Genomic DNA, 13,142 nt, shown 5'->3' on the forward strand with positions numbered 1-13,142 from the left:
CTAAGCCTCTGCCATTGTAGGTTGATTTGGTTATTTATATCACAATCTTCTTAAAATTATTTTCATTAAGTGGAATTGATCCTTGATTGTATAGGCCAGTTACTTCATGAAGAAAATAATATGAAATGTCTACTACATTCTCACCCATTCAAAAAATTTCATCATGAATTATGTTGAGAATGATCTTGGTCCAAATTTCATTATCAAACTCTTGGTAAAACATATACTTCACTATGTCAACTTGACCTAGGTGTTCACACCCTTTCCTAAATGACATGTCATGTTTATATATCTTATCAAATTCATCATAAATGTTATTCTCACCTTTATGTCACAAATTTACAATGGGTATAACTCCTAATATCTTCCAAATACAAGACTTTTTCGTGAATTTGAAAAATGCAGTGTTAGGTTCTTCAACATGAGGTATAGGGTTTAACTTCAATTTAGGTCTTGGTACCTCCACAATATTGTGCAACAATGATTTTTTAATTTATACAAATTTAAAAACTCAACTACACTTCACAAATTGACTATGCAAAGATGTAAATACCTTTAATTCAAAACATGGAACTTTCTACTTGAAAACAGTTGAATCCTTTAACAAATCCTTCAAAATGATTGAAAATTGCTCTCTAATTTACTTATTAAGGTGCCTCAACTCTTGCCAATAGTGGCATGTTGTGATGATTGATTTTTTAAGTTGTTATCTTTTCCATCAAGGTTCAAATCTGATGGGGATGAGGTCCCCCATTTGTGGCCTCACTGGTTCATAGCTCTAGGTCAAAGCGTTCACCCCTCTCTTTTTTTAATAAAAAAAGGTGCCTCAACTCTTTACTTGATCAAATGGTGTTTATTACATTGATTTCAACTATGATATAGGATTCAATTCAATTTTGCATTAATTGTGCAAGTACACAGGGCTAAAAAGTTATTTTCTTCAACAAGAGAACTCTAATCTATTCACTTTCTCACATATGAACTCATAATTGTATGCACACTTAATTGTGGTTTATGTTCATCTATATCAAACTATTCCAAACTTCACTAGTCTTAATTCAATCTCAAACGGGCTAAATAATTTTTTGGTGTTATTTCCCCTTTACTTAACAATGGATAGATTTCTTAGATTAATAAAGATTTTTCATTAACTATTACTAGCTTCAACTTATTTGAAGATGTATCACTTGTCTTCTTTTCTACCCATATTTATTTTCTTTCTTTTGTCTTAGCTTTAACAAATGTCTCATTGAAGTTCTCTACATGTTCTTTCACATTCTCTTTTTCTTTATCATTATTGTTTACATTCATTCTCATGGTGATGTTAGCATTCCTTCTATAGTTAGGTTTTATTGTAGTTTGTGATCTCATGCTATTTGGTAATCTCATGTTGTTCATCCAACAAAATCTTGTTGTATGAACCAAGGTATTACAAATATGTCATGCTATCACATTGTTTCCATAAATAGGTCTTGACAGCCTAATCTATAATCTACAATCTCTAGCAATATGTCCAAAATTGTTGCACTTTTACCATGTGACTTTGTTTCTTATGAAATTAAATGCACCAATAGGTCTACCAACTATAGGATTAGTAGTGTGATACATATTATTATTAAATCTAGGTTTCCTACATTCATTAGCTTTATATCCATGAACATAACAATTATAACCATAACCAGAAAAGTGATTAGAATACTTACCTGTAAAACCCTTCTTCAAATGGCCAGTTCCATTGCATGAAAAGCATCTTTCAGTAAATTGTCTCTTCACTTCTTTAGGTTTTTCAAATTGTTTAGATACTTCTTTGCTAAGATCTTGTTCTTATTGTTCAGGTTGATGGTTCACTAGATCAAGTTCCTCAGTAACTTCAAGTCCCTTTGAGAATTTTGGAATAGAAGTAGAAGTGAATAGTTCGGCTACTGAAAGATAGATCATATTGAATGGGGGAGATCAATTATCTGGTAGAAGATTGCATTGCTAATTAGTTTTCCATCAATGCTAAGGGGGGGAGTGTAATTACAACTGATTCGCAAGTTGTTGATAACATAAGGAGAGCTATGCATTGTAATATTCATTAGTTATATTGTTTTTCATTAATGTCATATAATTGACTTATTATTTCATGTTGTTACTATATCAGTAGTGCAATTTATTAAAGGAATTGAGAACAACATAATGGAGGTATCTTATCGAGTAGCAGTTGGAATGGTAGATGAGAACAGTTTTCAATGATGGATTATCTTATAGGAAATAAGAATGTTATCAAAGACTTATGGCTTATCGGTGAAGTTATCTTTTATCAATTAAGTTGGAAAGTAAAGTCAAGTTTCTCGGTTAAGTGTTATGGGATCGTTCCAGAAGTTTCTACATGAATGAAGAAGGTGTCTTTGAGATCATAAAGTTTAGGTTTAGTGTTTGCAAGGATAAAAGAAGGATGAAAATAAGGAAAGAGAGGAGAGAAGAGAGAATAGTGGCTGGAAAAAGGAACATAGCTATCTAAGAGGAAGAAGAAAGGAGAACACTGGAAGGTATGTTGTTATGTAGATGAGCTTCATTAGATCTGATATAGCAAGGCAGTTCAAATCTCAAAACATTACTATTTTTGTTACTTTCTCACCATTGTAGTAGTCTAGATCCCTTAGAAGGGTGACCTTAATCAATCTATTGTAAATCCTCTAACAAGGTGGCATTCTTAGAATAAAGTGTTAAAATCCTTAAACAAGGTTACTCTTAGTAGAGTAAAGATCCTAACAGATCTAGGGAGAAATCCTATAATAAGGTACACTTAACATATTATGTAACCCTTAATCGAGAAAGCTCCTAATAGAGTATATTACAAAAGAGCACTTTATTTTGTGGGCACCATTCTCACATTGATATTTTCACCCTAATTGGGTTTCCATGAGATAAATCATACTGTTACAATTTTTTGATGTCTATAATGTTTTTTTTTTAATTTAGAATTTGTTTAATAGATAACAAAACTATAGGTATAACTAGATCTTATTAGTAAACTATGTGTAAGAAATAAGCCTAAGATAAAAATTAGATATTGATTCACACCCCACCCAATAATCAATTGTATACCTACAAAAACATATATGAATTAATGACTAAAATCTGAATTGTCCATTTCTTGTTTTCTTTATCCTTTCCAAGTTATCTATTAGTTGAATTCTCAAAATTTCACATAAGTTCACTTGAATTTTCTCAACACAACTTATAAGCTACATGTACAAATGCAACTGCTAACTCCTCATCTCTTGAACTAGAACATAGTTTTGTGGCAATGATTTTACTCATAAACCTCACATCATCCTATTTAGTCTAACTAATGACTATCCCTTGCAAATGTAGGTTGATTTGGTGGTTTCTATCACAATATTCTTAAGATTATTTTCATCAAGTGAAATTGATCCTTGATTGCATAGGCCAATTATTTCATGAATAAATTCATCTGAAATGTCTACTACATTCTCACCCATCCAAAACTTTTCATCATGAATTGTCTTGAGAATGATCTTGGTCAAGCCCTCATTATCAAACCCATATTAAAACATATACTTCACTATACTTCACTACATCAACTTGACTTAGGTGTTCAAACCCTTTCTTAAATAAAATGTCATGTTTATATATTTTATCAAATTCATCATAAATGTCATTCTCGCCTATTTGTCTAAAACTTACAATGGGTATAACTCCTAATATCTTCCAAATACAAGACTTTGTCATGAATTTGAGAAAATCTAGTGTTAGGTTCTTTTTCAATAGATAGTATCGGGTTTAATTTCGCTTTAGGTCTTGGTACCTCCAAAATATTATGTGATGTTGATTCATTAACCTCTACAAACTTAAAAACTCAACCACACTTCACAAATTGATTATGCAAATGATGGGAACACAACCCAAGCACAGAATGGACACAACAGGAAAGTGAAAATTTTATTAACTTCATAAATATGCTAATACATTCAGTACAGAGAAAATAGACTTCAAAACATGCCCTAAGGGCTTACAATAGCATAAATCTAGAGATAAATTCTTCTCCTAGTACCTTCTCTCAAACTCCACTTCGAACTGTCGTTTAATTTGCCAGAAATGTTCTTAAATAGACCCCAGAGGGTTAAGGATTAGGAATACATTTAAGAAAGTGCTAGTTGGCATCCACCGACCAAATAGAAGGCTCTAGAAGTCGCATTAGAAGTCGGCACAAAATTAGAAGAATCCAGAAATGGTAACCGAACTTTTGGGAGGCATAACTTTTGAACCGTAGCTTCGATTGACAAACCGTTTACATTTTGGAAAGCTCTCGAAGTTTTTTATAGCCCTATGGACCAGCTTCACTCGTCCCCCATTTTTTGGCCCTATTTGAGGTTATTTAATGCCCCTAACCTAACTTTGAAGCATTCTTAGGAGGTCTCCAACAATTGAAAATTTGCAATAACTTTCAAACCGTGGGGCCTTTTTACCTGATTCCTTTTCTGGAATGCTATACATTGCAATTACATTCATCTAGACAATTTACACCTTCTAGTACACCAAAATGATGGCTCAATTATATACTCTTATTTTTTTGGCATTTACACATATCCCAAGGTGATTAAAAACTCTAACTGAGAACACTAATAGTGGAATTGTGAGAGTTGGAACCTTTATTTGACCCAAATGGGTATCAAGAAATGAAAACACATGAAACAAAAACTAAGTCTAAGTACATTTTTTTTTTGGGTGACACAAGATTGCCCTTATACCTCTGGATGCTCCTGCATTAGACACCCAGGGTAGATTGAAAAGTGACCCTATCACTTTATGAATGGTAGAGGAAATCCCAAATGGGAAACCTCAGCTGCTAATATCCAAGTTGAGTCCTCTATCAGTTGTCCTTTCCACTTGACCAGATACTCCTCATACTGCCTATTTCTAGTACTCTTACTCACACGACTATCCAAAATATCCTCTATCTCCTCCTTTTTAGAAGTAGGCATTGGACATGGCTCTAACATCATCTCCTCATCTGCACCATCATCATGATACTCTGTTAAGTCTGCAATGTTGAAAATAAGAGAAATGTGAATTCCATCTGGCAACTCTACTTCATATACATTTCCTGAGTTATGTTTCTTCAAAATTTTGCAGGGGCCAAATTTCTTCATCTTCAGTTTGTTATAAGTACCGGTTGGAAATCTTTCTTTTCATAAGTGTACCATGACTAGATCCCCTACTTGGAATTCCTTATGTCTTCTCTTTTGATCAGCCCTAGCTTTACACTCTTGATTCATCTTGGTAATATGTGCCTGAACCTCCTCATGTAGATGCTTGATATGTTCAACAAATTCTTTAGCTTCAGCACTTGTCCTCTCCCCTTGCTCTATTTTCCTCAATTCTGGTGCAGTCCTTGGGCTACTTCCATATATAATTTGGAATGGTGATTTACCTGTACTCCTATTCACAAAGTTATTGTAAGAAAATTCTACTTGTGGTAGAATCAAATCCCACCCCTTGGGCTTATCCCCAACTAAACATCTCAGTAAATTTCCTAGACTTCTATTTACCACTTCAGTTTATCCATCAGTCTGCGGGTGATGTGTAGAACTAAACTTCAAGTTTGTTCTCAACTTCTTCCACAATGTTCTCCAGAAATACCCCACAAATTTAGTATCTCTATCAGAAACTATACTCCTTGGGAGACCATGTAGTCTTACCACCTCTCTGAAAAACAAGTCTGCAATATGGACAGCATCATGAGTTTTGTGGCATGGAATGAAATGTGTCATTTTGGATAACCTATCAACCACCACAAATACTGATTCATTACCCCTTTGTGTCCTCGGCAATCCTAGACCAAAATCCATACTTATGTCCTCCCATGGCTTTGATGGAATAGGCAATGGCTGATATAGTCCAGTATTGTGACTAAATCCCTTGGCCACTTGACAAATCTGACAATTCTGTACAAACTTCTTCACATCCTGTGAAATCTAAGGCCAAAAATAATGTTCTCTAAGAATGGCAATGTTCTTATCTTGACCAAAATGTCCTACCATCCCTCCACTATGTTTCTCCTTAATCAGATTTTCCCTCATGGAACTCCTTGGAATGCATAATTGACTGCCCTTGAACAACATACCATCCTGAATCAAATAGTCTAACCACTTAGTTTTGTCTACAGCACTAGGTTCTTTACAGGCTTTCCATGCTTTAGCAAAATCAAGATCCTTAAGGTACAGATTCTTGAGTTTAGCAAACCCAACTACTTCAACCTGCATTACTGTAAGCAACAACTGTCTCCTACTTAGTGCATCTGCAACCCTGTTAGATTTTCCACTTCTATGCTTCAACACAAATGTATAGCTCTACAAGAACTCTACCCACTTCATATGCCTCTGATTCAATTTACCTTGGCTATTTAGGTACTGTAATGCCTGATGATCAGTCTACAAAACAAATTCCTTTGGCAATAAATAATGCCTCCATTTCTTTAAGGCCTGAACTATTGCATAGAACTCTTGATCATAAACAGAATACTTCCTTTTTGCATCATTCAATTTTTCACTAAAATATGCAATAGTCTTACCTTCTTGGCTTAATACAACCACAATAGCGCTGCCACTAGCATCACAATCCACTTGGAATACTTTTCTAAAATTTGGAAGTACCAACACAGGTTGTTATGTCACCTTCTTCTTCAGTAATTCAAAACTTCTCATAGCTGCCGCAGTCCATTTGAACTCTTTTCTATCCCCTCTTATTGTGTCAGTTAAGGGTGCACATATGCCACTAAAATTCTTAATGAACTTCCTCTAAAAACTAACCAGACCATGAAATGATCTTACCTCAGCAACAGATCTTGGAGTAGGCCATTCCAAGATGGCTTTTACCTTCTTTGGATCCATTTTGAGACCTTCAGGTGATATAACAAACCCCAAGTAGACTAACTCCCTTTTTACAACGATACACTTCTTCAAATTAATTAATAGTTTCTCTTCCCTTAACCTTTCAAGGACGCTACGAATATGCAATAAATGTTCTTCCAAAGTCTTGCTGAAAATTAAAATATCATCCAAATAGAGAATAACAAATTTTCCCAAGAACTTCTTAAGTACCTCATTCATAAGCCACATGAAGGTGCTTGGGGTGTTCATCAATCCAAAGGGCATGACTAACCACTCATAAAGACACTCCTTGGTCTTGAAGGTTGTTTTCCACTCATCTCCTTCTCGTATCCATATCTGATGATAGCCACTCTTGAGATCTATTTTTGTGAAGTACTGAGCTCCACTCAAATAGTCCATAAGATCATCCATCCTTGGCAAAGGAAACTAATACTTGATGGTGATCCTATTTATAGCTCGAGAGTCTGTACACATCCTCCACTCTCCATCCTTCTTTGGTGCTAGTACTGCACATGGACTCAGGCTCTCCCGAATCAATCCCTTCCTCAATAGCTCCTGAACCTGTCTCTTTAGCTCCCTAGTTTCAATAGGAGTCATCCTGTGAGCAGCTTTGTTAGGCAAACTAGCTCCTGGGATTAAATCTATCTGATGACTGATTTGCCTTACCGGTGGCAATCCTTCTGGAACATTATTAGAGATGATATCTCCAAACTCACCTAGTAAGTCTGAAACTTCAAGTGGTATTTCACTACTAACTTCTTTATCTTTCCTAGGAATTAAAGCATAGCACATACGTTGATGTTTCATACCATCTAAAAACTTCCTTCCATCAACAAGACAAATTCTAGCACTACTACATACCTTTTTGCCTTCCTTTTTCATGGACTTCAGTTTGTCACGAACTCCATCCTTTGTTAGAGAGTAGGTGTTTACATGACCATCATGTACTACATGCCTGTCAAACTGCCACGGTCTTCCCAACAATAAATGGCATACATCCATTGGAATAACATCACAGAGAACTTCATCATGGTAACACCCAATTTTAAACTTCACTAAACATTGTTCACTTACCAGGACCTTATGATCATCTTTCACCCAAGCAATTCGATAGGGCTAGGGGTGTTTCTCCCTCTTGAGCTTTAGCTTAGAGACCATCTCTTCTGATACCAAGTTATCAGTGCTACAACTATCAATGATCACATCACAACATTTATCCTCACACTTGCACCTAGTACGGAATAAACTCCTCCTTTGTCTTGGTTCAATCTCACCACTTAGTAGGACCCTTTCATTTACTAAAGCCTCTCCTCTTTTTGCATCCTTTGAATGTGATGATTGTGCATCCTCATCCGCATGAGCAACCCTCAACTCTCCTATATGTCCTTCCTTATCATTGAGGGCATTCAAAGGCACGATGGCATTCTTCATTGCAATGGAAAAAGGTACCACGAAAGCCTCCTCTTCCTTTTCCACGTCCTCTACCTCTTCCTCTCTTATTTCCAAAGTCTTGATCTTGGGAGCAGTTGAAAATCTCATTCCTCTGGTTCCTGCTAGTACCCACATCTTCATTTTTCTTTTGGGTTTCATTTTGGCCTCTAGATGACCTACCACTACCCCTTCCTCCTTGACCACGCCCTCTTTGTCTCCCTTCAAACCTTTTATTTATCTTCTCTTCAACTCGTAGGGCAAACTGGTATGCCTCTTCAATGCTGGTCATTCTTACCAAACTTAATTCCTCCTGGATGCTAGGTTGCAACCCACTGATATAGCAAGCAACCTTCTCCTTATTTGCTTCTGCATGCCTTGCTCTAATCAAGAGTCGGTAAAACTCCTCCATATATTCTTGGACTGATTTTCCTGCTTGCTTTAACCCATGCATCTTCTTAAAAAAATCAAGCTCATAATCAACAGGAATGAATTGCTTCTTCAATTTGTCCACCATACGATCCCACCTTGTGATCTTCTCCTTTCCTCTTCTATTTCTTTCCAATTGAACCTCTTTCCACTAGATTTTTCCATGTCCTTTCAGTTTTACCTTTGCAAACTTAACCCTATCTGGATCCCTGATATCCTCATACTCAAAGTACTCTTCTAGTTCATTGATCCAGTCGATCAACTCATCTGGTTTTAGATTTCCTGAAAATACACCCACATCAATTGTAGGTCTTTTCCCAAACTTAGTAATGGCCCTAAAAAGCCTTTCCTCTGCCTTATTTAGAACTTCTCCATCAACTTCCCCTTCTGGTCCAATTTCTTCTTCTTCATTATCGTCCTCACTTTCATCACCTGCAGTAACATTTGTTCCTCTACGGAGCTCCTCCTGCAATGCTTGTACCTACCTTTGGAGGGCTCTAACCTCCTCAAGATTAATAACTCCAACCCTTTCGCCACGCTCTCTTTGTGGAGGCATCTTCTTAACTCGAACCCACAACCACACAATCTTGGTGCAAACTACGTCACAGTCGGTGCTCTGTCTACACACTCAGGAAAATTAGCTCTAATACCACTTGATGGGGACACAACCCAAGCACAAAATGGACATAACAAGAAAGGGAAAATTTTATTAACTTAGTAAATATACTAATACATTCAGTACAGAGAAAATAGACTTCAAAACATGCCCTAAGGGCTTACAATATCATAAATCTGGAGATAAATTCTTCTCCCAGTACGTTCTCTCAAACTCCACTCCAAACTGTCGTTTACAATGCCAAAAATGTTTTTAAATAGACCCTGGAGGGTTAAAGATTACGAATACATTCTAGAAAGTGCTAGTTGGCATCCACCAACCAAATAGAAGGCTCTAGAAGTCGCATTAGAAGTTGGCACAAAATTAGAAGAATCCAAAAATGGTAACCGAACTTTCGGGAGGCATAACTTTTGAACTGTAAGTCTGATTGATAGATCGTTTACATTTTTGGAAAGCTCTTGATGTGCTCTATAGCCCTATGGACCAGCTTCACTTGTCCCCCATTTTTTGGCCCTATTCAAGGTCATTTAATGCCCCTAACCTGACTTTGAAGCATTCTTAGGAGGCCTCCAAAAACTAAGAAACTACGATAACTTTCAAACCGTGGGGCCTTTTTACCTGATTCCTTTTCTAGAATGCTCTAAATTACAATTACATTCATCCGACCAATTTACACCTTCTAGTTGACCAAAATGATGGCTCAATTACATACTCCTATTTTTCTGACATTTACACGTATCCCAAGTTGATTAAAAACTCTTACCCAAAACACTAATAGTGGAACTTTGAGAGTTGGAACCTTTATTTGACCCAAATGGGTATCCAAAAATGAAAACACATGAAACAGAAACTAAGTCTAAGTACTTTTTTTTTTTTGGGTGACACAGGATTGCCCTTATACCTCTGGATGCTCCTGCATCAGCAAAGATGTAAATACCTTTGATTCAAAACATGGGGCTTTTCGCATGAAAATGATTGAATCCTTTAACAGATCCTTCAAGATAATTTCAAATTTCTCTCCAATTCACTTCTTAAGGTTCCTCAACTCTTTACTCGATCAAATGGTGTTTATTCCATTGATTCCAACCATTATATATGATTCAATTCAATTCTACATTAATTGTGCAAGTACGCAGGGCTAAAAAGTTATTTCCTTTAACAACAAAACTCTAATCTATTTGCTTTCTCACATATAAACTCAAAATTGCATGCACACTTAGTAATTGTGGTTTCTCTTCATCCATATCAAACTACTCCCAACTTCACAAGTCTTAAGTCAATCTTGAAGGGGCTAAATAAATTTTTGGTGTTATTTCCCCTTTACTTAACAATCGATAGATTGCTTAGATTAATAAAGGTTAGGTAGCAACTATTACTAACTTCAACTTATTTTAAGATGTATCACTTGTCTTCTTTTCTACCCTTTTTTTTTTTCTGGTGTCTTAGCTTTAACAAATCTCCCATTGAAGTTCTTTACATGCTCTTTCACATTCTCTTTTTGTCTACTATTATTGTTTACATTCCTTCTCATGTTGATGTTAGCATTCCTTCTATAGTTAGGTGTCCTTGCAACCTGTGATATCATGTTATTTTATATTCTCATGTTTTTCATCCAAAAAATATTGTTATATGTTCCAAGTTATTATAAAATTGTCATGCTATCACATTGTTTCCATATCTAGGTCATGATGGACTAATCTGTAACTTGCAGTCTCTAGCAATATGTCCAAAATTGTTGCACTTATAAAATCTAAATTTGTTTCTTATGAAATTAGTTGCACCAATAGGTCTACTAGATGTAGGGTTAGTACCTTGATATATATTATTATTAAATCCAAGTTTCCTACATTCATTAGATTCATATTCATAAGCATAACAATTATAATAATAACCAGAAAAGTGGTTAGAATACTTACCTGTACAACCCTTCTTCAAGTGACCAGTTTCATTGTATGCAAAGCATCTTCCAACAAATTGTCTCTTCACTTCTTTAGGTTATTCAAATTGTTTAGGTACTTATTTGTTAAGACATTCTTGTTGTTGTTCGGGTTGATGGTTCACTAGATCAAGTTCCTTAGTAATTTCAAATCTCTTAGATGATTCTTCTTCAACATATCCATTACCACTCACGTCACCTTTAGGTCTTTGTGTCATGATCTACTCATCAAGTTTTTCAATGCTAGAATGCAACTTTTCAAGCTATTTATTAGTTTGTCTAAGCTCTCCTTTCAAGATAGTGTTGTACTTATCAAGTTTTGTATATTGTAACTTTGTAGATAAAAGTTTAGGTGTCATCTTGGAAAGTTTGGACTTCATATCTGCATTCTCAGTTCTCAAATCAAATTGACTTTTTTTCTCATGCTCCATCAAACTCATATTAAGTTTAGTAATTTCAAGTTAATTTTTAGAATATCATTCTCATTTTTAAACTAGAAAGTTGCATCACTATCCTTGATCTGATCATTTGACTCAATCTTCTTAGAATTAGTAGATTCAATCTGCTCCTTTAACTTTTGAATGTAAGTTTTTGCCTATTTGTATTTTTTCTTCAAATTATCTCTTTCTTCTATGATTACATCAAGTTCCTCAAGAGCTTCTCACTAATCAAAAGTATATTGTGAAATATATTGGCCATTTTATGCGTCTATTACATATGTATAGTGTTATGTCCTTGTTAGAGAACTAGGCCTTGTTATGATGACTAGGCCTTGTTAGAAGCCTCAACCTTGTTAGGAATTTGTATTACAATTACAAAACTAGAAAGATGGGCACATTTCTCAAACATGCATATACAATGATATATATTATACACAAAAAGTATAGATACAAAAACCTTTTGACAATGTTGATATCTTCAATATCTGATTTGTCCTCTGTAGCTCTCTATACACAACTTTGCATTTATTGTCCTTTCTCTTCTCTAAAAAAATTCTTGTATCATATAACAAGTACATTTCAATAACCAAAAGATATCACATAGTCATCACATAATTTTGCATATACAAATCTTTCATTTATACCCTTATGTTTTGTCATGTAAGCCTCAAGTCTTCATACATGTCCCAAAGTACAAAATTGACTTTTGCCCACTTAGGGTTAACATCTAGGATGTCATCCCTAATTAGTTAAGTAATTATTATGGTAAACCAAAATAATTCCTCAGCATAGATTACCATTTCCTTGCCTCATCTATGTTCTACGTGTACATGATTGTAACTAGTAAATCGTTTTTATATATATATGTATGTATGTATGTACAACTCATTATGACATGCACTCTAAGATGTAGGATCCTCATACCCTATACTATTTTCCCTCAAGTGTGCACATGTCAATTCACTCATTGTGAACCTTATCAATCGAAAAGGTGACTTTCCTGAAGTTACCTTCTCCAAAATATAAGTCCAAAATGTGCTCACTAAATATAGCATATATGTTTCCATAAATGACAACCTCAAAGTATTTCTATACACACCTCTTAACCAAATTTCCAAGATGTTGATACTTGATGTCAGATAAAATTACATTTCTATCATACTAATCTTACCTCTAAAGTATTCCTCCTTTTTCTTGGATAGAGGCTTGGTTAGAATATATGTTGTTTGTTCACCAGTACTAATATATCTCAACTAGATATTATTTCTCTCCACCATGTCTCTAACATAATGGTAAAGAGTTTCTATGTATCTTGATTTGACATGGAATACAAGATTCACTAAGATCTTTATACAACTTTGGTTGTCACAATGAATGATAGTGGGATCCAAGGA

The sequence above is a fragment of the Cupressus sempervirens genome, chromosome 9 (assembly GCF_028749045.1).
Source record: "Cupressus sempervirens isolate cs-2001-9-10 chromosome 9, ASM2874904v1, whole genome shotgun sequence".
Lineage (NCBI taxonomy): Eukaryota > Viridiplantae > Streptophyta > Pinopsida > Cupressales > Cupressaceae > Cupressus > Cupressus sempervirens.